This window comes from Heterocephalus glaber, unplaced genomic scaffold, assembly GCF_053883595.1.
Source record: "Heterocephalus glaber isolate CG9 unplaced genomic scaffold, H.glaber_assembly_v1.0 deba00001606, whole genome shotgun sequence".
NCBI lineage: Eukaryota > Metazoa > Chordata > Mammalia > Rodentia > Bathyergidae > Heterocephalus > Heterocephalus glaber.
The window spans coordinates 12,800,697-12,826,592 of record NW_028258377.1 but is presented as its reverse complement, the minus strand read 5'-3'; the positions used below and the strand labels follow the sequence as shown (position 1 = coordinate 12,826,592).

General features: G+C 38.0%; 1 protein-coding gene and 1 pseudogene across 17 annotated transcripts in view; both read right to left on the bottom strand.

Annotated features, from left to right (window-relative positions):
- The window catches only part of Uimc1 (ubiquitin interaction motif containing 1), a 178,733-nt gene that overhangs the window by 78,611 nt on the left and 74,226 nt on the right, over window positions 1-25,896 (bottom strand). The window lies entirely within an intron of this gene.
- Window positions 663-25,896, bottom strand: LOC147822940 (glomulin pseudogene; annotated as a pseudogene).

Sequence of the window (25,896 nt, the reverse complement as noted above, 5' to 3'; positions counted from 1 at the left end):
GGTCAGCAGCTATTCCTGTGCCATCTTCCTCTGCCATGCCATCCTGCCAGGGAGCCAGCCAACCACAGACTGAAAAGTAAGCCAAAATAAGCCACTCCTCCTTTAAGTTGTGGGTATTAGGTACTGTTTCTCAGTGATAAGGAAAGTGACTAAGACTCAAAAATAGTGGTGAACTTTTCAGAGATTTCAATGATACAAACAGCCCAATGCAGCATGTGTGCCATAGGCTTGCCACCATTGCTCTAAAGCATCATTTTAAAAAAAAGGATGATTATATATTATGCAGCCGAGAATACCCATAATATTTAAGTATTATTTGAAGATGATCAAAGATGATTCAACATGTACAATGGTTCCTGAATTGTTGGTGGTTTCTGGAGTATAATTCTGTGTAAATGTCCCTAAAGATTGTCATAAATGACCAGGGATTTAGCTCAGTGGTTCCACCGCCTGCCCCACAAGGACCCGAGTTCGATCCCCGATACCAAAAATAAAAGATTGTCATAAATGAAGTCTTTGTTATTTATGCACTATTTGTTATCTTGGAATTAAAAAGCAAAACATGGGGCCAGGGATTTAGCTCAGTGGTTCTGCTGCCTGCCTTGCAAGCACAAGGACCCAAGTCTGATCCCCAGCACCAAAAAAAAAAAAGAGCAAAATATGTACCCTGTTAAAAACAGCCAGGCATAGTAGCATATGCCTGTAATCTCAGCACTTGGAAGGATGAGACAGAAGGATCGCCATGAGTTTGAGGCTAGATTGGGCTATGTAGTGAGTTCAAGGCCAGCCTGAACTACATAGTGAGACCCTGTCTCAAAAAACCAATCAATAGGGCCGGGGATTTAGCTCAGTGGTTTCGATGCCTGCTGCGCAAGCGCAAGGACCCGAGTTCGATCCCCGGGGCCAAAAAAAAACCCCAATCAATCAATTTTTTAAAACTAAATGATGCTCTCATCTCCATTAAAATAAACAGACAGATAGTAATAGAAGCCAGGTTTTTGCATTTTTTGGAGGACTTAGAAACACAGGTACTGGATTAAAACTGGAAGAATCAATATGAACTTAACATTTTCTATAGCAATGATACAAGATGCATGTGGGAACTTGTTTCAATGATAACAAAGCTGAAGCAACAGCACAAATTTATAGGCAAGAGCTTTATTGATAAGGAAGAAAAAGTAGGGAAGGGGCTTCAGCTTGAGAAGGTCTAACAGAGAAGATCAGACTGACCTATTAAAAAAATGAGACAAGCTTTTTATGAGAGCAGTAGGGTGGGGTAGAGGTTGAAAACTTTTCACTGGGTTCTGGTTTTTGATACTTCCTCATGGTTTGGAGTGTCCTCCTAGTGTAAGATAAAGATCAGCAGCTGTCTTTGTCCTAGGAAACATCATGATACCCACCCACATGCCATCCAACCCTGCTGTTAACCTGGTCCTGACTGTAAAGAGTAAGGAAATGGAGAGGGTTTATTCCTTGTACATTGTTAGCAAGAGAGGATCGGAACAAAAGAGATGTCTCACCTTTGGTGGCTAATAGGGCAGGTCATAGATTGAAGCCTGAGAGTCCCACCACCACCACCTCTACTTACTTGTCCCCATAAGGGCTTCTGTCCTATTTCAGAAATAAATATAGATAAAGGGAGTTTTGCTACATTGTCTGGCTTTGTTCTAAATCAGAAAGAGGCATCTGACAACTGGATTTGTTTTCTATGTTGAATTCTAAACTCTGAAGGCAAACTTTGACCTTCCTAAATATTTGGCACAAAAGCCTTTAGTCTCAGAGGTTCCTCCCCACTTCCATGCTTTACTTTCAGGAAACTAGTACTTGAAGAGTTGTGCTAAATAAATTTTTCAAAAGATGTAATGTTTTGCCTAAAGTTAAAAAGGAAAAAAACAAGTCTCTCTAACAGAGAGACCCTCAAAGAATTTATTTTGCATTTGTAAAGCAAGAGATGATTTCTTATGTGAGTATAATTTGCCCTAATTAGAAAAAATACAAAATGTTTTCATCTAGCAACAAAGTATCTTATAACATCCAGCAGTAGTGAAAGTTGTGGCTGCAGTACTCTATTATGAACAACTTTCACGTTAAAATTAAGTGTGGGTTTTCTCATTCAATTCCAAACTGGTTGTTGGAACTTTTAAAAGAGCTGTTAACAGTTGTGAAGCAGGAAGAAACCATTTACCAACATTTAGAACTACTCATCTGTAAACATTTGGTTTTACACTGTAATTTGAACGAATGTAACATATTCTTCTGTAGTAAAACTAACTCAGATTTCTAAGGGCTCTAAAACCAAAGATACTGGTTCTTATTTAAATTGTCTTCTGTAACAGGTTACAGTAAAGTCAGACCAACTTATTAAAAAATAATATAGATATAAATCTGTATGTAAGTATGTATGTATTTACATGCATCTGTACCCTAGTTTTATCCACTGAGAGGGCCCTAGCATAGCAACACCAATAACAGTGAGCACATCCACAGCTACTGCCACATCTTGACTTCCAAATACCATTTTTCAAAGACATTAAGGCTCTTAAACAGCTGATTCCAAGCCTAGGGAAAGGAAGTGCAATATCAGCCTACAATATCTTATTGTGCCAGAAAGCAAGTAAGTGTTCAAGAAAGATGACAGTAAGTCTAGGGAAACATAAGTTGGTTTCATTTTGAATGAGCTCCCACTGACCAAACTGGGGATAATTTAGCACTGTTGTCAGCCAGATCCTCCAAAAAGCAGACACTGAGGAGTGAGAAAGTATAACACAGACTTATTGGAGACAGGGAGAAAAAAAAAAGAGGAAACAGAAGTAGTCAGGAAAAGCCAGCAGACTTAAATACAAACCTGACATCTATAAAAGAAAAGAGGAAAGGAAGTAGGATTGGGCAAGGACTGCCTAACACAGCAATGCAAATCTGACACTCAGCCAACACAGTAGGGAGTTCCAGAGTAGACTGACCATTAGAAAACTCCTATTTTGGGCAGAAAGAGCTGGCCCTAATTTCTCATGTTTAGTTACTGCCTACAATTGCCTGAAAAGAACCCAGCTCTCAGCTCAAAAGTTGAAGCTAAACTGGTGCAGGTGAACATGGCTGCACTCCTAGCTACTCAGAAGGCTGAGAATCTCAAATTCAAGGCCACCCTGGGCAATTTACAAATCCTATCTCACAACTGAAAAAGAAAGAAAGGTGGTGGGGGAGGGGCAGGTAAGGATGTAACACAGTATGAGGCCTTGTGTTCAATCCCCAGTAACCACCAATCCACGAAGACAGGAGATTAGGGCATGGCAAAGCTGGCTGGGGAACCAGGTGATCTGTTAATTATAAAGTCCTGGGACACATGGACACAGGCACAGAGCAGTTCCTAAAGCCCTGCACATCACTTCCTGTAAGAACTCTAGCAGGTTTTCAATAGAATGGCCTAGACCTGATATCAGCCTGACGAGTGGGTGATACAAAAACAATAGTACACACTGAGGTTTTTGGTTTTGTTTTTTTTTGGTATTAGGGATCAAACTCGGGACCACGCGCTTGTGAGACAGGCGCTGGAACCACTAGCTAAATCCCTGGCCCCCACACTGAGTTTTTTGCCACTGTATTCTCTCTTGCATGGTGGCTCACCCTCATGCTATAGGGTATACTTCTTTTCCTACTTTTACTTGGCCCAAACTTGCTCTGCAGAGCCTGTTTCTTTTCCCACCTTTATTAAAACTTTGCTATCATCTGCATTTGTCCTTACCAATTCTTTGCTCAGGGAAGAAAGAACCTAGAACCCACCTCTTTAGCACCCTTAAATCCAGTAACACCCCCTCATACATATAGACACATTGTTATGGTTTATTATCTAGATGTCCCCCAAAGGCTCATGCAGTCATACATGGGGCCTTTGGGAAGTGGCTAGATCATGGGTGCATGATACTAGATTACAGGTGTGGTAAAATGGATTAGTGTACTGACTGGTTTGGTATAGTCCTGGGTGTGGATAATGGGAAGGCCCACCCTGGATGTGGGTGGCAACCAACCAATAGGCTGAATAAAAAGGGAAATGAAAGCTTGCTGCTGGCTGCTTCCTGCCTGCCATGCCATGTACTCTTTTCTCTTCTGCCATGCCCCTCTGTCATGCTGCCCTGCCTTGGAACCAACCAATTATGGACTGAAACCTCTACAAACTCTGAACTAAAATAAAACTTTCCTCCTTAACTTGTAGCTATTGGGTACTTTGTTTCAGCAATGAGAAAGCAATTGCACACACACACACACACACACACACACACACACACACAAACAAAGAAAATGAAGCAGATCTTGGTCATGCTGAAGCTGGAAGCTATCATCAATTAGCCACACTCTTCACAACTAAACAACAAGCTCTTCCTTGAAAGGAGACTGAAGAAGTATAACTCTATGGCTATTATGTGCATAAAAATGATAATAAGTGATTATAACTGACTAAAACAAAGAAAACCATAAGTCCAAATGAATACAAATAAATGAACTGAAAACTTGATGAAGAAAGGCTTGCCTTTCTACAAAGTACTTATTAGTTACCAAAAAAGGGGGAAAATGCAGTTTTACAGTGGAGAAAAGACAGAATAAATCATGTCATCAAAGTGAATACCATCAATTGATTTCAATTTAAGAAAAATTGAGGAAAAATGTTGGACCAAAGACTAGCAGCAAAATACAGCCTCTCCAGGATCTGGAATTTGTACATCTGGAAAAGAACTTGGTGAAGGAAAAAAGAACCAGATCTCCAGGAATCAGGAGAGAGCTGACAGGGAAAACTAGAAATTACAGAGAAGTTGGAGAAACTGAGCAAAACACACTGAAAAGCGGCAGCAGGTTGGAATACTAATCCCAGTACCCTGGGAGGGGGACCTTAAATAGGAAGATAGATTTTTGCAAGTGGGAAAAGCCCATGAGATTTACCCAGTGGGGAGAAGTGGGGAGGAAGGGGTAGTAAAAAAGAATTAACATGTGTTATGGTACATGTACCAACTCATCACGATGAATGTAATCAGTATGCACTATAAACATTACTCATAAAATATTTAAAATAAGACAAACTAAAAATACATACCACCTGATTGAATAGAATGAAAAGAACACAGCATCTTTTGGTGTGAAATGCCTACCAAAGGGCATATTCTGAATCATATAGCAAAACAAGTAAAAAGCATCTTAAAAGAAAACTGGCCTGGGCTGGGGATTTAGCTCAGTGGTTCTGCTGCCTGCCTCACAAGCTCAAGGACCCGAGTTCGATCCCCGGTACCAAAAATAAAAAACAACAACAAAAAAAGAAAACTGGCCTATAATCAGTCAAGGTCATAAAGGTCCAGAAATGACCAAGGAGCTATTCTAGACTGAAGAGGACTAAAAGAGATACACAGTACAACATGTGGGAGCTGGGGATGTAGCACAGTGGTAAAGCTCTTGCCCAGTATGCAAAAGACTCTGTATTCAATCCCCAGGACTGAAAACCACAAAATGAGGTAAAAAACAAAACAAAAATAAATAAAACATGTGATTGCTAAATGACAATTGCTATAAACTGGCCCAAGGATTACATGGTAGTAAAATATTAGTGTTAATTTCCTGATTTTATTGTTTTTATTATCTTTTGAAGGAAAAATGCTTATTTACATAGTCACTTAAGTATGTGGAGAGAAAAATGGATCATTATGCCTAAAAAAGTCAAATGCAAAGGAATATTTATTTATATGATTTCATTTACATGAAATTTATCAACAGCAGGCAAATCAAATCAGTGACAAAAATTAGAAAATGGTTGTTCCTGGAGTTATACATGGAAAGGGGACAGGAAATTGTGAGAAAAGTGACACGAGAAAACTTTTTTTTTTGGTACTGGGGATAGAACTCGGGACCCTGCACTTGCTAGACAGGCGACGGAACCACTGAGCTAAATCCCCGGCCCAAGAGAACTTTTAAAGTGATGGAAAATTTCCATATTCTTGATTTGAATAATGCTTGTGAGGATATATACATGATTGTCAAAACTCACTAAATAATACCTTTCAGATCTTTGTATTTTTACATATTATATTATTTTATATATATTTTTATAAATTATATTTCAATTTTTAAAGACATCAAAGATGGTGTAAGAATATATGTATTCTTTGTGTCAAGAAATATTTTATTCAAAAAATAATTATATTTCACCTTTTTCCTGTTTTTCCTTTCTTATCCAATTTTCATCTTGATCTACTTGGATTGATCTCTTTCTTTTTAGATTTCATGACTAATCAAGACAACAATTCTTTACAACTATGCCATTTCAGCCAGGCATGGTGGCACATCTTGTAATCCCACCACTTGGGAAGCTAAAGCAGCAGTATTGTCTCGAATCTGGGTTACATATACATAGGTAGTTCAAGGCCAGCATGAACTACATAGTGAGGCCCTGTTTCCAAATAAAACAAAAAAAAGAAAAATCTTTTTTAATTAAAAAATACCATTTCAGATGACTCTATAGATATAAAGAGTTTAAAGACAAATATCCCTGGAAAGAATCACTCATGTTATCATTATAAAAACACTACCTGGGTAGCCTGCAGCCAAAGCATAACATATTGAAAGACTCCATAAGTTAAATTAAGTAAGTAAAAACAAAGCTCTGTCCAATTAAATGGTTTATAATAAAATTAAAATAAGGTGATGAAAACAGATGTAGGTTTCTGATATGAAAATGTATGGGTTTTTAAAAAATTTCCAAATCATCACTTAAAATTAGTTGGAAATAATAAAGATGTATTTTAAACAAACAAATACTAACCTAAAAGAACATGAGAAAAGCAGCCTGGTAACAGCATAATGCAGTCAGGAGCTTCCAGTAGACCAGAAAATTTCCCCTGGTCCAGAGTTGAAGAAGAGAGCTATACATTCCAGAGCAGTTGGACTCAAGTTTTGCTCCTTAGCACCCTGAGTCAGGCTCAAGATCCTAGACAAGAATGGCTATGTGATGTATCTGGGCAAAATGAATCAAAGCCTCGTAAGAGATTTCTCTATGGCAATAATGAGCAGAAAGCCTTTAGATCAGTAGGGAACTATGTTCTTCAGATCTCACAGATGTCCCAGAGGTTGCCAAATGCAGTTTGACCAATGATCCAAGGGGTCCCACTGATATGGTTCAACCTAAGAACTCTACACTTGTGACTCAAGCTGAACATGGAAGAAAAAGAATAACACGCTAGGAATGAAATGAGGTTAAATTTCTACCAGTCATACAAAATGTGGTACAGAATTGAAGATTGAATTTAAACACTTGTTTAACAGATTAAAGAGACCTAAAAGAACAGGCAGCATATGACCCAGCATATACCCAAAAGAATTGAAAACTGATATTCAAACACTTGTACACAAATGTTCATAGCAGCACTAATCACAATAACCAAAAGGTAAAGAAAAAAAAAATGTCCATCAGTTCATAAACAAAATATGGTATAATCATACAAGAAAATATTATATAGCCATAAGAAGTACTGATTCATGCTACAATATGGATGAACTGCAAAACTATGGTAAGTGAATGAAAAAGCCACATACTGTATTAAATTATTACATTTATATTAAATATCTAGAACAGGCAAATCCATAGAGGCAGAAAGTAGATCAGGGGTGATCAGACTGGAAGAAGGGGGAATAAGGAGAAATTAGTTAATAGGTCTGTTCTGAGGTAAGGAAAATAAATATTTTCTAATTAGACTGTGGTGGTGAAGTTGTACAACAATATGGATGTATTAAAGAATATTGGATGGTATGATTAAAATGGTAAAGTTTTTATGTGTGTTTTATCCAAATAAAAATACTGGGTAATGCCATTTAAAAAAAAAAGATAGGGCCGGGGATTTAGCAAAGTGGCACTGCGCCAGCCTCACAAGCTCAAGGTCCTGAGTTCAATTCCCAGTACGGGGGTGGGGGGGGGGAATAAACTGGGTGAGGTGACAACTGCCTATCATCTTAGCACTCTGGGAGACTGAAGCAGAAGGATCACAAGCTCGAGCCCACCCTGGGCAACTCTGTGACTTAGTTATGACCCAGCCTCAGAACAGAAAAAGAAATTTTTTTTTGGTACCGGCGATCGAACTCGGGTCCTTGCGCTTGCGAGGCAGGCGGCGGAGCCACTGAGCTAAATCCCGGTCCCCAGAAAAAACTTTTTAAATGGCTTGGGTTGTAGCTCAGTATGAAGGCTAACAACTAACAACTAACCAATGGAAAAGTCAGTTATGTAGCAATGAAAAAGGCATATGTATAAACATATATATCCTTATATACTGTATAAACCAAATAATTTTGGGGGGGGGTACCAAGGATTGAACTCAGGACCTTGCACTTGCGAGGCAGGCAGCGGCACCACGGAGCTAAATCCCCAGCCCCAAGCCAAATAACTTCATAAATGAAGATTTTAGAACAAAGTATAAGCAGTCTGAGTGCCTTGCTGGCTAAACATGCAAACAATTCCCTAGGCACGCCTGAGCTAGCAGGGCACCCATCCCCCAGCAATCTTCTCAAAAGTCTCTGCCCTGGAAAGTCTTTGAAACAAATTTGCATTGTTATATCCCTAAGTCTGTAATGAGTGAGTTCTTGCAAATTCCTGAAATGCCACAAGGAATCTTTCCCTTTGGCACCTGGCTTTTTTTTTCTTTAAATTCTTTTATTGGTACATTTTAGGTATACAATACATTTACATTTATCATTGGGTGCTTGTACCTGAATGTGATGTATTTTGGTTCTTATTTTTTCCCCATTATCTGTGCACCCTTCACCCCCTCCACCCTTCCCTATTTACACAGGCTTTGTTTCCATTTGGCACCTGTCTTATTAACCACAATTTCATTAGCCAAAACTTTGCGTACACTTCTTTTCTGGGAAACTAAAAATCTTTCTACTATGCCTTTTCCTTTTCAATTTTTACTATAAATTAGGCTAAAAAGCAGATAGTAATGTTATGCTACTGCTTAAGTTCTGTGCTGCCTTGAAATTTCTACTGCCAGATAAACTAGTCTACCACCTTTAAACTCAGCTTCCATAAAGTCTCTGGGCAGGGCCAGGGATTTAGCTCAATTGTCTTTGTTAGATTTCCATTACTATAACTATTACTATAACTATTATTAACCACTACTATAATATCTGAGATAAACTTATAAACATAAAGGTTTATTTTGGCTCACAGTTTTAGAGCTTTCAGTCTGATTACTTGTCCCCATTGCTTTGGGATAAGCAGCACTCATTGTGGGAGTGTGGGGCAGAGCAAAATCCTTCATTCAGGTAGCAAAAGAGAAAAGAAGAGACCAGGGTACCACAATCTCCTTTGAAGGCATGCCCTCAATGACCCAAAGAACTCCTACTAGCTCCCACCTCTTATAAAGTTTCCACCATCTCCCAACTTGATTACCAATGTAGGAATCAATCCTCTACCACATGGACCTTTAGGAGATACTTAAGATCCAAACTTTAACAATAGTCTTCCTTAAGTTTGAGAAAATAAAAACTTGTCTAAAAAAGCCTCCTGGAAAGAGATTAGAGGTATCTTCTCTTAGGAATCTGATCATTTTCAATAATAAAAACACTAAACTGAGAATTCGTTCAAAAACAGCCCTAAGAGGGGCTGGGGATTTAGCTCAGTGGTGCCACCACCTGCCTCGAAAGCTCAAGGTCCTGAGTTCAATCTCTGGTACAAAACAAAAACAAAAACAAAAAAAACTCTGCCCTAAGAAAAAAAAAAAAAAGAACAGAAAAACAACAGAAAAAAAATCAACAAAACCAAAAGCTGATTCACTGAAAAGATCAACAAAACTGACAAACCTTTAGCTAGATGGACCAAAAAACCCCCCCTCAAATTATAAAATCAGAAATAAAAGTGGTTACATTTACTACTCATTCTCTAAAAATAAAAACTGATGAGAATACTATTAACAATCACATGTCAACAAGTTGAATAATCTAGATGATGTGACAAATTTCTAGAAACACAAAACCTATCAAGACTAAAACACTAAGAAATCAAGTCTGAAAACATGGCTAACTAGAAGAATCCTGTCAGACTCAGGAAAGATCAACTAAAAACAGGTAATTGGAAGCAGAGGAGGAACCTACAATCTGATACAGAAAATCAACTTGAAAGACACATGATTAAACCAAATGTAGTTAAAAAGAGAGGAAGCAGTTCCACCAGGGCAGGTCCACATGGCCCGCCCCCGACCCGACTCATCCCAGGAGAGCATCTTGAGAACTTTCTAATTAGCTGGAGGGAACCAAGGTGGGCTCCAGAGACTAGTTTCCCAGCACAGACTCTGAGTATTCTAGCCCCTTCTCTCCATAATCCCTTTCCCAAACACTGAGGTAGTTGCACCACTGCAGCACCACCACTGCTTACCGAGGGGAAGCTCTCTGCTACCACATCCTTGACTCTGGGTAGCAAGAGGATAATGGTGCCTGCCTGAGTCACCTCTGACTGACCTAGCTGAGTCCCTACTGACTGACCTCGGTCTGCCTGAGTCTCTGCCTGGTGCCTCACATTGATTCCATGCCTGCTGGGGTCTCCATCTAGCACTCAGCACTGACACCACACCTGCTTGAGTTTTTGCTTGGCACCCTAGGTTTGCTCGAGTCCCCACCAAGTAGCCATTGACCGATTCCCTCCTCGGGCCTGCTGGAGTCTCAGTCTGCTGTCCATCATCAGTCTTACGCAGCCTGGGTCTCCAATGAGTGCCCCAGAACCACCTAGTCTCAACCTGGTGGCCTGGGCCTATCTGAGCTTCCACTCAGCATGAGGCACCCCATTCCCTCTCTGGATGCACCAGAGACTCCACTTTCACCCAGCATCAGTCCCAGCAATACCTAGGTCTGTTCTGGGTAGCCTGGACCTACCTAAGTTTCTACTTGGCACATCAGACCAGTCCAACACCTGCCAGAGTGTCTGGCTGGCACTTAGCACTAGTTCCAGGGCTCCCCAAGTCTCTTCCTGTTGCCCCAGGCATGCTTAATTCTTCATACAGTCCCCTGGAGTCTCTGCCTGGTACCCCACATCAGTCTCAGGCACACCTGGATCTTCACTGGGTGCTCCAGTGTTTGAAGCTGGTCCTGTGTCCACCAGAGTCTCCATCTGGCACCCAGCACTGGTCCCAGGCCTACTGGAGTCTACACCTGGTACCCCAGCCCCACCTGAGTCTCCACTTAGCACCCCAGGCCCACTTGAAGCACTATCTAGCACTCTGAGTTTGTCCTAAGTTTGTCAGTGTTTCTATCAGGCACCCACCAGTGGTTCCGGGCCACCAAAGTATATGCCAGGCATCTCAGGCTCACTTGAGTCTCCATCCAGTATCCATCACCCTACACCCTCCCTGGACCCACTGGAGTCTCTGGCACTCAGCATCAGTCCCAGGTACACATGTATGAGTTCCCACTGAGTGAATGGGGCTCGCCTTAGTTACCACTTAGGTCTCTAGCTGGTCCCACAGTGAACAGAGTCTCCGTCTTGCACACAGTACTGGTCCCACGCCCTCCTGAGTCACTGCCTGGTGCCTTGACACACTTGAGTCTTCTCCTAGTGCCTAGCAACCTGCACCCTCCCCAGGCTGCTTGAGTATCTGACTGGCATCTTGGGTCCACCTGAGTTTCCATCCAGTGCTAGACAATCCCTCTGTACCAATCTAAATCTCTACCTGAAATTCCATACTTGCCTGAGTCTCAGCCTGGCTATGCCTGCCAAATCTTGAGGCCTACAATCTTGAGTCCCTAAACCAAGACCAGGATCAAGGTCAGATTCTGCCTCCTGGCTAATGGGAGAAAAGTGAAAAAAGGGGAAATTCATGTGGCTACATCCAAGCAGACCACAACCAATCACAACTAAGGCAAGAAGGGAACTGTGTGAATACATACAATATAGATATAGATATATAGATATAGATGCAAACATACATACAGGAACATGGGAAAACAAGGCAACAAAAGGGCCCCAAGGTCTTACAACTCCCCCAAGGCAGATCTAGGGGGCACCAATGGAGAGAAAAGCAAATGCAAGGTAGCAGAGCTCTACAAAAAATTTAAAGAATGAAGAAACTTGAGGTGAAAGAGGAAATGACCCAAAAGTTTATGGAATTATCACTCAAAATGCCTAATGTGCCCAATTCAAAAATGGGCATCCGAAATGAACAGACATTTCTCAAAGAAGTAAAACCAGCAAATAAATATATGAAAAAATGTTCAACATCACTGGTCATTCAAGAGATGCAGATGAAAACAACACTGAGATTCCACCTCACCCCACAAAGAATGGCTGCTATCAAGAAATCAACCAATAACAAATGCTGGCGGTGGTGTGGAGAGAAAGGAACCCTTCTCCATTGTTGGTGGGAGTGTAGACTGGTGCAACCACTGTGGAAATCAGTATGGAGATACCTCAAAGAACTAGGTCTACAGGTCCCATTTGACCCAGCTAGTCCCCCAGGAATCTTCCCCAAAGAATTAAAAGAATCATACCACAGCAATATATGTGCACCTACGTTTATAGTGGCACAGTTAGGGTTTAGTTAATATAGAATTTTCAACCTAGATCTATGCATAGGTGTCTGAAATGATGATCCCTAATTATTTCCGGGTAATGAATTTTACAGAATTTTCCTTTTGTCCTTCTTTGTGCTATTGTTATTACTGAATTTTTACAAAGTATAGCTATGTTATTTTTATTAAGAAGTCATTATACTTTTCTGGAATATTCATTTCACAGCTTTAAAAAAGCTGAATAGGGCCGGGGATTTAGCTCAGTGGTTCTGTCGCCTGCCTCGCAGGTGCAAGGACCTGAGTTTGATCCCCGGTACCAAAAAAAAAAAGCTCAATAGCTCTTTTCTATGTAAGATAATATGCATTTATATGCTACAATTCGAAGATATGACATTATTAATCACAACAGTGAACCATATCATAATGAAAACAATTACTAGCTCTGAAGAACATTATTTTGCTATATTGAGCTCTTAAAAGAAAAAGAGACATTAATGAATTTTTTTCCCCCCTGCTACTGGGGATTGAACTCAAGACCTTGCACTTGGCAGACAGGCATGGCACCACTGAGCTACATCCCCAGCCTGAGATTATTGACTCTTTACTGTCAAAAAATGTTATTAGTTGGTCAAAAACTGAAATCCTTCACACTAAAATCAGGAACAAGACAAGGATGTCTACTATCATCACTCCTGTTCAATACAGTTTTGGAAACGTTAGCCATAGCAATTAGACAAGAGAAAGAAAAGGAATAAAGAAAAAAATAAAAAATTTAAAAATTTAAAAATAAAATAAAGAAAAGGAATAAAGATAGGAAATGAAAAAGTCAAATTGTCATTATTTGCAGATGACATGATACTATATACAGAAGACCCCCCAAGAACTCCACCAAAAGTCTTCTAGACTTAACCAAATTCAGTAAAGTAGCTGGATACAAGGTCAACACACAAAAATCAATAGCTTTCCTCTACATGAACAACACTCACTGAGAGAGAAATAGAGCAAACAATTCCCTTCATAATAGCATCCAAAAAACTGAATTTCCTAGGAGTCAACCTAACAAAAGAAATCAAAGACCTCTTTTCTGAAAATTATAGCACTCTGAAAAGAGAGAATGAAGATGATATCAGAAAATGGAAAGACATCTCTTGCTCCTGGGTAGGAAGAATCAACACGGTGAAAATGGTCATTCTTCCAAAACTGCTATATAGATTCAGTGGAATCCAAATTGAAATTCCAGCAGCATACTTCATTTGGAACAAGAAGAGACCTAGAATAGCAAAAGCAATTCTAGGCAACAGAGACTTGGAAGCAGCCCAATTGCCCATCAACTGAAAACTGGATAAAGAAAAGGGGGGGGGGAGATAAAATGGAGCACTACTCAGCCATAAAAAATGAGAAATTAGAGATATTTATAGCTAAATGGATGCACACTGAAGCAATACTCTTAAGTGAAATAAATACGACACACATGTGTAAATACCAAATAGTTTCTCTAGTGTGAGAAGCTGAAAGTGTAAATAAGGACTAAAAGGTATAATAGATAATGTGAAATAGGAAGAAAAGGGGCAAAGGGAAAGCCAAAGTGGGAGGGTAGGGGAAAAGAAGGAAGGGAATGGAATTAATATGAGAAAATGAAAAAATAGAAACAAAGCCTTTGTAAATAGGGAGGGATGGAGGGGTTGAAGGGAGGGCAGGGAAATGGGGAAAAAGTAAGAACCAAGATGGATTATGTAAAGGTGCAAATTTCCAATGATGAATGTCATTATATTGTATATCTAAAATTCACCAATAAAATTAGTTTTTAAAAAGGTTATTAGTAATTGTTTGATTAACACTCTGTATTGAGGGGGGAGTACTGGAGGTTGAATGCATGGACTTAGCACTAAGCTACATCCTCAGCCCTTCTTTCATTTTCTATTTTGAAAGGGCATTTCACTAAATCACTATATTGCCCAGTTTGAGTTCAAACATGAGCTTTTCTTGCCTCAGCCTCCCAGAGTTCTAGGATTATAGACATGAGCTGCTATGCCTGGCTAAATATTAAACATAACCTTCTCAGCCTCAGTACTATTGACATTTTGTGTCAGGCAATTTTTTTTGGAGGGGGCAGGGCTGTCTTTTGCATATAGGATGGTTAGCATCATGCCTGGCTTCTTTCTACTAAATGCCAGTAGCATTCCATCCCTCCCAATTGTAGCAATCCAAAAATGTCTGTAGACACTGCCAGATGTTTCAAGTAGAGAGCAAACCAGCCTGATACTGAGAATCACTATTTTAAATAACTGACCTAAATACAGAAGGATAAAAGGGGAGGAGGGGGAGTTCCAAAGAGAAGACCTAAAACTAAGGGAAAATACAAACTGAGAAAAACCCTCTGGCAAATTAGCTAGTCACTCTGGAAAAAAGGTAACCCAAAAGCAATCTGAAACCTGTGAAAGCATTGCAAATAACTTCAGGAAAAAAAAAAATCCAAACACAACTGCTCATTAGACTAACTCAACTCCCTATTCTGAACAACACAGACAGAAACACACACACACACACACACACACACACTTTAAAGTCCTAACAAACGAAAAGATATGTCCATAAATACTATTTACCTCAATCCCTAGTGTTCTTCTAAAAATGTCCAGCTTTCAACCAAAAATTAAGAAATATACATTAAAATAGTGTCAAGAGACAAAGCAACCAACAGAATCTGACTCAGACATGACCCAGATAACTGATTAATATATTAAAAGCTCTGGTAAAAAATGTGAATCACATGAACAAATGGAAATTTCAATAAAAAAGATGAAAATTATGAAAATAATAATATGAAAATGCTAAAAAGGAAAAATAATAGAAATGAAAAATGGCTTCACTGGACTCAGAAGAGCAAAAAGACACAAAATCAACATTTAAAAAATCAATTGCTTTTCTACACACCAGTAATAGACTAGTTGAGAAATAAATCAGGAAAATAATCCTATTCACAATAGTGTCAAAAAAAACAACCAAGGAACTGACCTAACCAAAGAGGGGGAACACCTCTATAATGAAAACTACACATCTCTGAAGAAAGAAACTGGAGACAACACTAGGAGATGGAAAGATCTCTGTTCATCAATTGGCCAAATTAATTTTGTTAAATGGCCATATTATCAAAAGCAATTTACAAATTCAACGTAATCCCCATCAAAATCAAATCACAGAACTAGAAAAAAATCCTAAAATTCATATGGAAACAAAAAGACCCACAATAGTAAAAGCAATCCTAAGCAAAAAAAGCAAGGCTGGACGTATCACAAAGCTCAATTTCAAACTATACTATAAAGCCACAGTAACAAAAACATCATGGTACTAGCACAAAAAAAATACAGAGACCAACAGAATAGAGGACACAGAAACAAATCCATGCAACTGTAGCCATCTGATTCTTGACAAAGTAACCAAAAGCATTATGTTAGAGAAAAGAAAGTCTTTTTAATAAATGGTACTGGGAAAAAAAGGATATCGGTATGTAGAAGATTGAAACTAAGCTCCCATCTCCTACCTTGTACAAAACTCAATTCAAAATGGATCAAAGACCTATATATAAGACCCAAAACTTTGAAACTGCTAGAAGAAAACAGGGGAAACACTTGAAGCCATACACATAGATAAAAACTTACTACATAGGACTCAAACACCATGAGAAATAACAGTCAAAATCAATAAATGGGACATCAAATTATAAAATCTCTGCACAGCAAGGGAAACAACCAACAGAGTGGAGAGAGCCTATAGAATGAGAGAAAATCTTTGCTTGCTACTCTTCCAACTGAAGTTTAGTATCTAAAATATAGAACACGGGCCGGGGATTTAGCTCAGTGGTTCCGCTGCCTGCCTCGCAAGCGCAAGGTCCGAAGTTTGGTCCCCGGTACCAAAAAATAAAATAAAATAAAATATAGAATAAAAAATAAATAAATACACTCAAATAGCCAAATCAACAAGTGGGCAAATGAAGTGAACAGACATATGGCCATTAAGTACATGAAAAAAATGTCCAACATCTTTAGTCATTAGGTGTGGGGGGCCTTGCCCGCCCGCTAGAACTCTTGAGTGCCTTTTACGGACATATCCGGGCCTGCTGCAAATCTACCCGGCAACAAGGAAGTAGCCCCAGTACCCTCCTCTTGCTCCTCCCCTCTAGCCCTACGGTATATATGTTGTAACAGCTTCTGCAATAAACGAGACTTGATCAGAAACCTGTCTTGTCTCCATCTCTCGTGTCCCCTGTCCCCTCTCATCCTCGCTCCCCCTCTAGGGTCTCCGTTGACTTACCCGCGGGCCGGGACAATTAGGGAAATGCAAATTAAAACTACATTAAGATTCTATCAAGGGGAAAGGAAAGAGAAAGGAAAAATTATGAGAAAAGAAAAAAATGGAAATGAAATCTATGTAAATAGGAAGAGTGGAGGGGGTGAAGGGTGCACAGGTAATGGGGAAAAAAAATAAGAACCAAGATACATCATGTACAGGTACAAGCACCCAATGATAAATGTAAACATATTGTATACCTAAAATGTACCAATAAAAGAATTTAAAAAAAAAAGAAACACCATTGGTCCCCCAAAATCTTCCCAAAGTCAACAACTAAGCCAGAATAAAGAATGTCCTTGAGAAAAATCTAAAAAAAAAAAAAAAAACAAGATTCTATCTCACCCTAATCAGAATAGCTATCATCAAGAACACAAAAAACAATAAATGCTGGCAAAAATGCAGAGGGAAAATGGAACCCTTCTACACTGCTGGTGAGAATGTAAATTAGTACAGCTACTACAGAAATCAGTATGAAAGTTTTTCAAAAAACTGAAAATAGAACTAGTACATGAAAGGACTTAAAGTCAGCATACTATAGGATACCTGCATCATCATGTTTATTGAAGCACAATTCACAATAGCCAAGATATGAAACTAGCCAAGGTGCCAATCAAAGGATGAATAGATAAAGAAAATTTGCCATATACAATGCAGTATTATTCAGCCATAAAGAAGAATGAAAATGTGTCATTTGCAGGAAAACAGAACTACAGATTGTGTTAAGTAAAAGAAGCCAGATTCAGAAGAAAGGTAAGTATCACATACTTCCCCTAATATGTGGAATCTAAAAAGGATGACATGAAAATAGAAGGGAAACTATTACTAGACAAGAGGAAGAGAATAAGGAGAAAGGTGTGTAAGGGATGGTAATGGAGAATTATGCCATAAAGAGATCATCATGTTGATGTGAATTTACTGAGGTAAAATGGTGTCTACTACATCCCATATAAGTGAAAACAGCAGGTTACAAAACAGTATATATGGCACTGACAATTTTGGGGGGGGTACCACAGATCGAACTCAGGACCTTGTGCTTACAAGGTAGGCGGTGGCACCACTGAGCTAAATTCCCAGCCTGCCGATTTTTTATTTTGAAAACTGTATTAATGTTCAGAGATATCAAGAAACCATCTAGAATGGTGCTCACTTCACGGTTTTAATCCATCTCTGGCACTGAGATGCCGAGCGCTTTTCTTTTTGTTTAAAAATATGTTTTGACTTGTGCTATTATAAAAAGTTTCTAAGCAGAGGAAGTTAAGAATTGCTCTAAGTATGTGAGGTGATGGACATGTTTAATTAGCTTGAACATAGTAATCATTTCATGTGTATGTGTCTCAAAACATGATGTTTTAGGGGCCAGGGATTTAGCTCAGTGGTTCCACTGCCTGCCTCGCAAGCGCAAGGTCCCAAGTTCGATCCCCCATACCAAAAAAAAAAAAGATGTTTTTACACCTTAAACATTAAAACTCCTTCAGAAAATGAAGTAGGTTCAAAAAAAATGAAGTAGGTTTAAAACAGGACAAAGTATCCAAGAGCTATGAGATAATAGCAAATAATCTCAAATATGTATAATTATAATCTCTGGTAAAGGAGCAATAGAATGGGGCAAATATTTAAAAATAAAATGGCTGTGTGGGTGCAATGACATGTATCTGTAGTCCCAACTACTCAGAAAGCTGAGGCAGGAGGATTCCTTGGGCCAAGGAGTTCTAGGCCAACCTGCCAACACAGTGAAAATGCCTCAAAAAATAAATTAAATGTAATAAAAATAAAATAGCTGAGAAATTTCTAAAGTTAATAAAATATCACGGATGTAAAAATAAATAAAAATATATATATTCTACTTCACCGCCCACCAAAAAATTCACACCTAAACACATATTTAAACTGACAAAAAACAAATATTGAAAGCAGCCAGAGGAAAAAGCTAACATACAAAAAAATAAAGATGAGAATCAAAACAGACTTCTCATTAGAAACTGCAGCCAGAAAACAATGAAGTGAGTTCTTGAAAAAAATGAAAGAGCTATCAACTCAGAATTCTATAACCATAAGATATACCATGTATAAGTACCAAATACCCACAAAGAATGTAAACATTATGTCATAAACATAAGCTAAGAATAACAACAACAAGAATGAAAAGGGGAAAGGGGAATTTAGAGATATAGAGAGGGGGAGTAGACAGAAAGTGGAAAGAGATTTAAAAAAGAAACAAGCAGTGTTGCATAAATATACCTACTCCTCAAGATGAATGTAAACGTCATATACTACAAACATGTACTGATAAAATAAAAACTGAAAAAAAGAAAAATGTAAAGATTTAATATACTACTTTCAATATCAGGAAGAATGAGGCAGAACAAAGAAAGAGAAGACGAACAACACTGTAAGCCAACTACACCAAGAGACACCAAACACCACCAGAACACATACTTTCCTAATGTGCACAAACAATATTCTCCAAGATAAATCATTTGATGGCAATAAGCAAGTCTCAAATATACATAAAAAAGATAAAAATCATTCAAAGTATGTGTGTTAGGTTTCCACTACTGTGAGAAATTCTTGAAACAAATCAAATTAAAATGAAGAATGGTTTCTTTTGGTTCACTATTTTAGAGGTTTCAGTCCATGGTCACTTAGTGCCTTTGAGCCTATGGCAAGACAGTACAGTACAGAATTATGAGAATGCATGGCAAAGGAAACTCTTCATCTTACAGCATTCAGGAAGCAAAGAGAAGGAGAAAAAGGGTGAGGTCCCAATATTCCCCTCAAGGGCATGTCCCCAGTGATCCTACTTCCTCTAACTAGGCCACACCTCCCAATGATGTCACTTAAGAAAAAATTGGGGGAATATACAAATACATGGAAATTTAAACATTCCTAAATAATCAATGAGTCAAAGAAAAATTTACAAAGAAAATCAAGCTAAGCATGGTGGTACACACCTATAATCTCAGCACTGAGAGGTTAAGGATAGAAAGACTGCAAGTTTGAATCCAACCTGTGCATAGTGACTTGGTGAGACCCTGTCTCAAAACTTTAAAATAAAAAGGGCTGGGAAGATAGTTCAGTGCGATGACCCTGGGCTCAATCCCTAGTACCAAAAAAAATTTTTTTTAGAAAATATTTTGAGGTGAATGAAAATGAAGACATAACATATGTCTTCAAAACTTACGAGATAGGGCCGAGGATTTAGCTCAGTGGTTTCATTGCCTGCTGCGCAAGTGCAAGGACTGGAGTTCGATCCCCGGTACCAAAAAAAAAAAAAACAACTTATGAGATAAACCAGGTATGGAGGCAGCCCTCTGGGAGGCTCAAGCAGAAAGGATAGAAGGTTCACAAGTTTGAGCCCAGCCTCAGCAACTTAATGACTTAGTGAGATCCTGACTCAAAATAAATAATTAAAAAGGGCTGGGAATGTAGCTTAGTGGAAGGCTCTGGGTTTAATCCTCAGTACTACAACGAACAGAAGAAGAAAAAAAAAAACTTACAAGATAAAACTGAGGGAATTTTTTTGTTTTTGTTTTTATTAATTTTTATTTAGGAAGTAGAACTTTTACTTTATTCCAACATTTTCTTCAGAGGTAGACTTTGTTTTTATTTCAATGAGTCCTTCTACTCGAGCAAGAACACTTTCAATCAAATCAAATGTGAAAAGAGCTGAATGTAGGACCTTAAGCTGCATTTTAAGAGACATATTGGGGATCTCTTCTCTACCTACTGTTACAGAACAAAGGTCCTTACACTTTTGAACTACTTGGTTATTTTCTTGGCTATTTTTAATTTCTGCTTCATAGTGTGCTTTTGACATATTAAGTCCTGTATGAAGTGGCTTTAAGAAATTATTCTCAATCTTTCCAAGTTCTGTCCACAATCCAGTTTGTCATTTTCATCATCTTTGATAACCAAATATTTCAATAAATTTAATGCAGCCATAATCCTATCTGAGTTTTGTGGTAAATCTGTTTCAACACCCTCTGGGAGAAACAGTACCAAATCTAAAAGAGCAATCAGCTGTGGTCCTGTAAACCATTTGTTAGGTATTTTCTTAAATGACATATCAATTTGATTTTTGATATTTTGAATAATAAAGGCCTCTACACCCGAGTGATTACTTGTATTCAACAAGCACCTAAATAATGTATATTTGCCTTGTGAAGCCAACTTGTTAATATACAACTGAAGCATGACTAAACCTTTTTTTCTCAATGTCTCAATGGGGCAAAGTGTCATTACTTTGATTAAGTTCTGAGGTACAGTAAGGAAACTCTTGATTTCTAAGTACTGGTAAAGTAGACTGTTATCTTCTATTCTCAATAAACCATTCTTCAATAGTTCCAATCCTTTGGACAAAAGAGACTCTTCTGTTCTTTGCAAAAAGACTTCAGTATGCTCCATATTAAACTGCAAAATGTATGAAGGGCTTAAAACCACTGGCAGCTGATCAATTTGGATGCCCTGAACAAATACTAGATATGCCAGAGAGGCCAGAGTCTGCTAATTGTTTTGTCTTCTTCTTCCTCAAATTCAAGGTAATTCCACATCCTCTTTTTCCTTCCATGATTAAAAATAATTTTTGGAAAAGGGTATCCAATTGCTGATTAAAAAACCCTATTATTTCTGATGCAAAACATCTTAAGGGATCATTTCCTGCTTCTTCAGATTGTTCAAGGAGTTGTGCTGTCAGCAAAGGGTGTTTCAAGCTTTTAAAACAAAATTTCAGTAATTCATCCTTTAATTTTTTGTTTTCATTTTCCTTGTTTTTCTTTATCATCAATGACTTCTTCCACAAAAGGTTTACTGAACTCTATTAAGGCCTTGCAACACTGACAAAGGCCATAGTCATCTGTTTGTATTTGTTCTTTTGAGTAAGGAACAGGAAGAAGAGACAGTTGACTCCAAAGGGTAGATAATGCTAATCCAACTGAATATGCCTTGTTGTTAGGAAGTTTTTGAATCACTGTTTGTAATGGCTGAAGTAAAAGTAGAATAATTTGGGATATGTTTTCCAGAGGGTTCTTCAATCAGTTCGAGCAAAGCCAACAATAATTCCTTTGGATTACATAACTTTACCAGTAAATCAAGAACTAGAAAGTATTTTTTTCTTTTATCATTTTATCAATCCTTAAAAGACACCGAACAACAGGACCAACAAGGTTCCAGCCCATGGTTTTGATGATGACCTTATTCTTTTCATTTTGAATAATTTCTAATAACTGATCTATGTGCCCTTCTTCTGAATGCATTTTTGGCCTGCTAACTGAAATAGGCCAAAAGCTTCTTCTTCAAAGTCATACTCTTCTAAGATTTGACATTTCTTTCTTATGGACTGGAGCTCTTCCACAGCCATTCCTAATTATTTTTCCAAGTTTTGATTCTGAAATACCTAGCGCGCTGGACAGAGACCTGCATCCAGGGGAAGCTATTTCTCCCGATTTCTGTTCCTAGGTGATCCGGTCGTTTCCCTGCAGGAGGCCTAGTCGACCTGCAGCTCACCGCCAACCGTGAGCCTAGACGGCCCCAGGCCCCAGACTTCTCAACGTCTACTTACCAGCCAGACCTCGCAGCCCTCTAAACTGAGGGAGTTTTTACAGCACAATTGATAGCTGTATAAAGCCTGTACTAAAAAAAGAAAATAAATCTCAAATCAATAACCTAAGCTTCTATCTAAATGAAGGAAAAGAGAATAAATTAAAGATAATAGAAGGATGAAAATTAAAAAGATTACAAGCAAAATAAGAGAACAGAAAAATAAGAAAATCTGTAAAATGAAAAGCTGGTTCTTTAAAAAAATTCAACAAAACCAACAAACTTTAAGCTAGACTGAGCCAGAAGACAGAAGGCTCAAATAACTAAAATCAGAAATCAAAGTACAGCCACTACTATCTAACTTACAAAATAAGGTTGTCCACATGGAAATACTAGGAAAACTTGTATGCCAATAAATTAGGTAACTTAGGTGAAATGGATAAATTCCTTGAAAGACACAAACTACCAAAACTGACTCAAGAAATAGTAAATGTCAATAGAATTATCACAAGACATGAATTAGTAATCAAAAAATTACCTACAAAGAAAGGACAAGGACCAGATAGCTTCACCAGTGAACTTTGCCAAATGATTAAAGAAAAATTAAGACCAAAAAAAAAGTATAACTTGAGATTAGAAGCCAAACACACAAAAAAAGAAAAATTAAGACCAAGCCTTCATAAACTCTTCTAAAAAATAGAAAATGAGGAAACACTGGCCTATTCATTCTATAAGGCCAATACAAGCCTGATACCAATTCCAGTCAAAGACACAACAAGAAAACTATAGACTACTGTAATTGCTTACGAATCCAGATGCAAAATCTAACACCTAATACTAGCAAACCAAATCTGGCAACATATTTTAAAAGTATATAGAGGTCCTGAGTTTGAACCCCAATACAAAAAAAAGTATATAGTATGACCAAGAGGCATTCATCCCATGAATGGAAGGAAGGTTGAGTTACTATGATAATTATGTAATAAACCAAATCAACAAAATAAATCACAAAATCCACATGATCATTATAATCAATACAGAAGCACACACCTGTGATCCCAGCACTTGAGAAGCTGAGGTAGGAAGATCAATCACCATGAGTTTAAGGCCAGACTGAATTACATAGTGAGACCCTGTATCAAAACCCCTCCTCCCCCCGAAAATACAGAAAAGGCATTTAACAAAATTCAACACTTCATGATAAAAACATTTTAAATGGCTAAAATGGTACATGTTACACATAGTTTATGACAATTTTTAAACTATTTTAATGAGCAAAGGAAATAAATTAGGTATTTCTGCTAAAAAATGATATATAAATGGTCAATAAGCACATAAAATAATTTTCAACATAATTAGACATTAGTGAAAAAAGGTGGTGCACACCTATAATTCCAGCACTCTGGGAGGCTGAAGGAGGAGGATCATAAATCTGACCTCAGCCTTGGGAACTTAGAAAGACCCTGTCTCAATAAATAAAAAGGGCTGAGGATGTAGCTCAGTATAAAGGCCCTGTGTTCAATCCTCAGTACTAAAAAATAAATAAGCGGTGGGGGGGAGTGTAAAATGGTGCATTCCTTTCTAAAAATGTTCTGGGGGACAACCATGACAGTGCACGCTTGTAATCCCAGCACTTAGAAGACTGAAGCAGGAGGATCACAAGTTCAAGCCTGGACTACATAGTGAGGTCAAGAACAGCCTGAACTACATAATGAAACCCTGTCTCCAAGAAATCAAAAATAAATTAATTAATTAAAATGTTTTGGGGATGGGGATGTAATGCAGTGGTAGCCTGTGCTTCCCCAGCATGCACATGAGGCCCTGGGTTCAATCCCCAGTACTTCAAAAGTAAAAAGACAAAAAAAAAAGGGTTTTCCAATTCTTCAAATGACTGACTACAGCATTATTATGTGACCTAGTAATTCTGCTCGTAGGTATATATCCAAGAGAAATGAAAAAAATATGTAAAATTTGTACATCCGTCAAACTAGCCACAAAGTAGAAACAACACAAATGTCCATCAAATGATTAACAAATATGGTATAGCAATGTAATGAAATAATATTTGGCAATGAAAGAATGAAGTACTGACACATACTAAACCATGGATGAACCTAAAAACTGCTAACTAAAAGAATTTAGTCATAAAAGACCTCATATTACAGTATATGATTCCACTTATATACCAAGTCCACAATAGTATATTTATGAAGAAAATAAATATCTACAGAAACCAGATTAGTAGCTGTCTAGGGTTGGGGAAGGAGAGAGGTTTGTAAAGATATGAGGTTTTTTCCTTCAGTGTAAATAAGGACTGAAAGGTGTAATAGATAATGTGAAATAGGAAGAAAAGGGGCAAAGGGGAAAGGGAAGTGGGAGGGGTAGGGAAAAAGAAAGAAGGGAATGAAATCAATATGAGAAAAAGAAAAAATGGAAACAAAGTCTTTGCAGATAGGGAGGGGTGGAGGGGTTGAAGGGAGGGGAGGGGAAGGGGGAAAAATAAGAACCAAGATGGATTATGTAAAGATGCAAATTTCCAATGATGAATGTCATTATATTGTATACCGTAAATGTACCAATAAAATTAATTTTAAAAAAAGATATGAGGTTTTTTCCTTCAGTGTTGAAAGTATTCCAGAATTAGATTGTGGTGACAATTGCACAACACTGTTAATATACTACAAACCACTATGCACTTGTCTTGTTTTTGTACTACTAGGGATGAAAGCCAGGGCACTCTGCCATTGAACTACATCTCCATCCCTTTTTACCCTTTTCTTTTTTTGAGAAAGAATTTCACTAAGTTGCCCAGATAGGACTCAAACTTGAAATTCTCCTGCTTCAGCATCCGTCAATACTGGGACTACAGGATGTTTTTAACAGGTGATTCAGACAATATGTGAATTAATATCTCAATAAAGGAATTCAAAAAAGTGGAGAAATGAAGACATTCTCACACAAAGAGAAAATTCCTTACCAAAATGCAGCATAAAGTCTTGGCAACAGTATATGTCCAATTGCTATCCCCTTTTATTTTCATCATATATTTTCCATTTATATATATAATAAACATGTTGATAGTATTAGTTGTTTTTCAGAGCAATGTAAATGAAAAATTTTAAATTCTGCACTTTGCTTTATGTGTGCCATTTCAAGCACTGTTTTTGTGTGTACTTAATTGTTGTGTACATCCAAGGCTCTGTCCAGTATCATACTCTCTATGCTAGAAGATCTTCCTCGAACATTTAAATGGAGTGTAGGCCTTTTGGCAAGGAATTTTCTTCCCAAAGTGAGCCAAGTGTGCCTTGCCCTTTTAAAATTACATTTTTAATTCCAATGCTCTTCCTCTAACAAGTCAAGCATGTAATCTGTAGGCAACTCCATGTGCAATTTCAGGAATTTAATGAAATCTTAAACAGGATCCATATATATCCTTAAGAACTCTTTATCTAATTAAAAAACCACTGTTAATTCAACTAAAAAATCAAC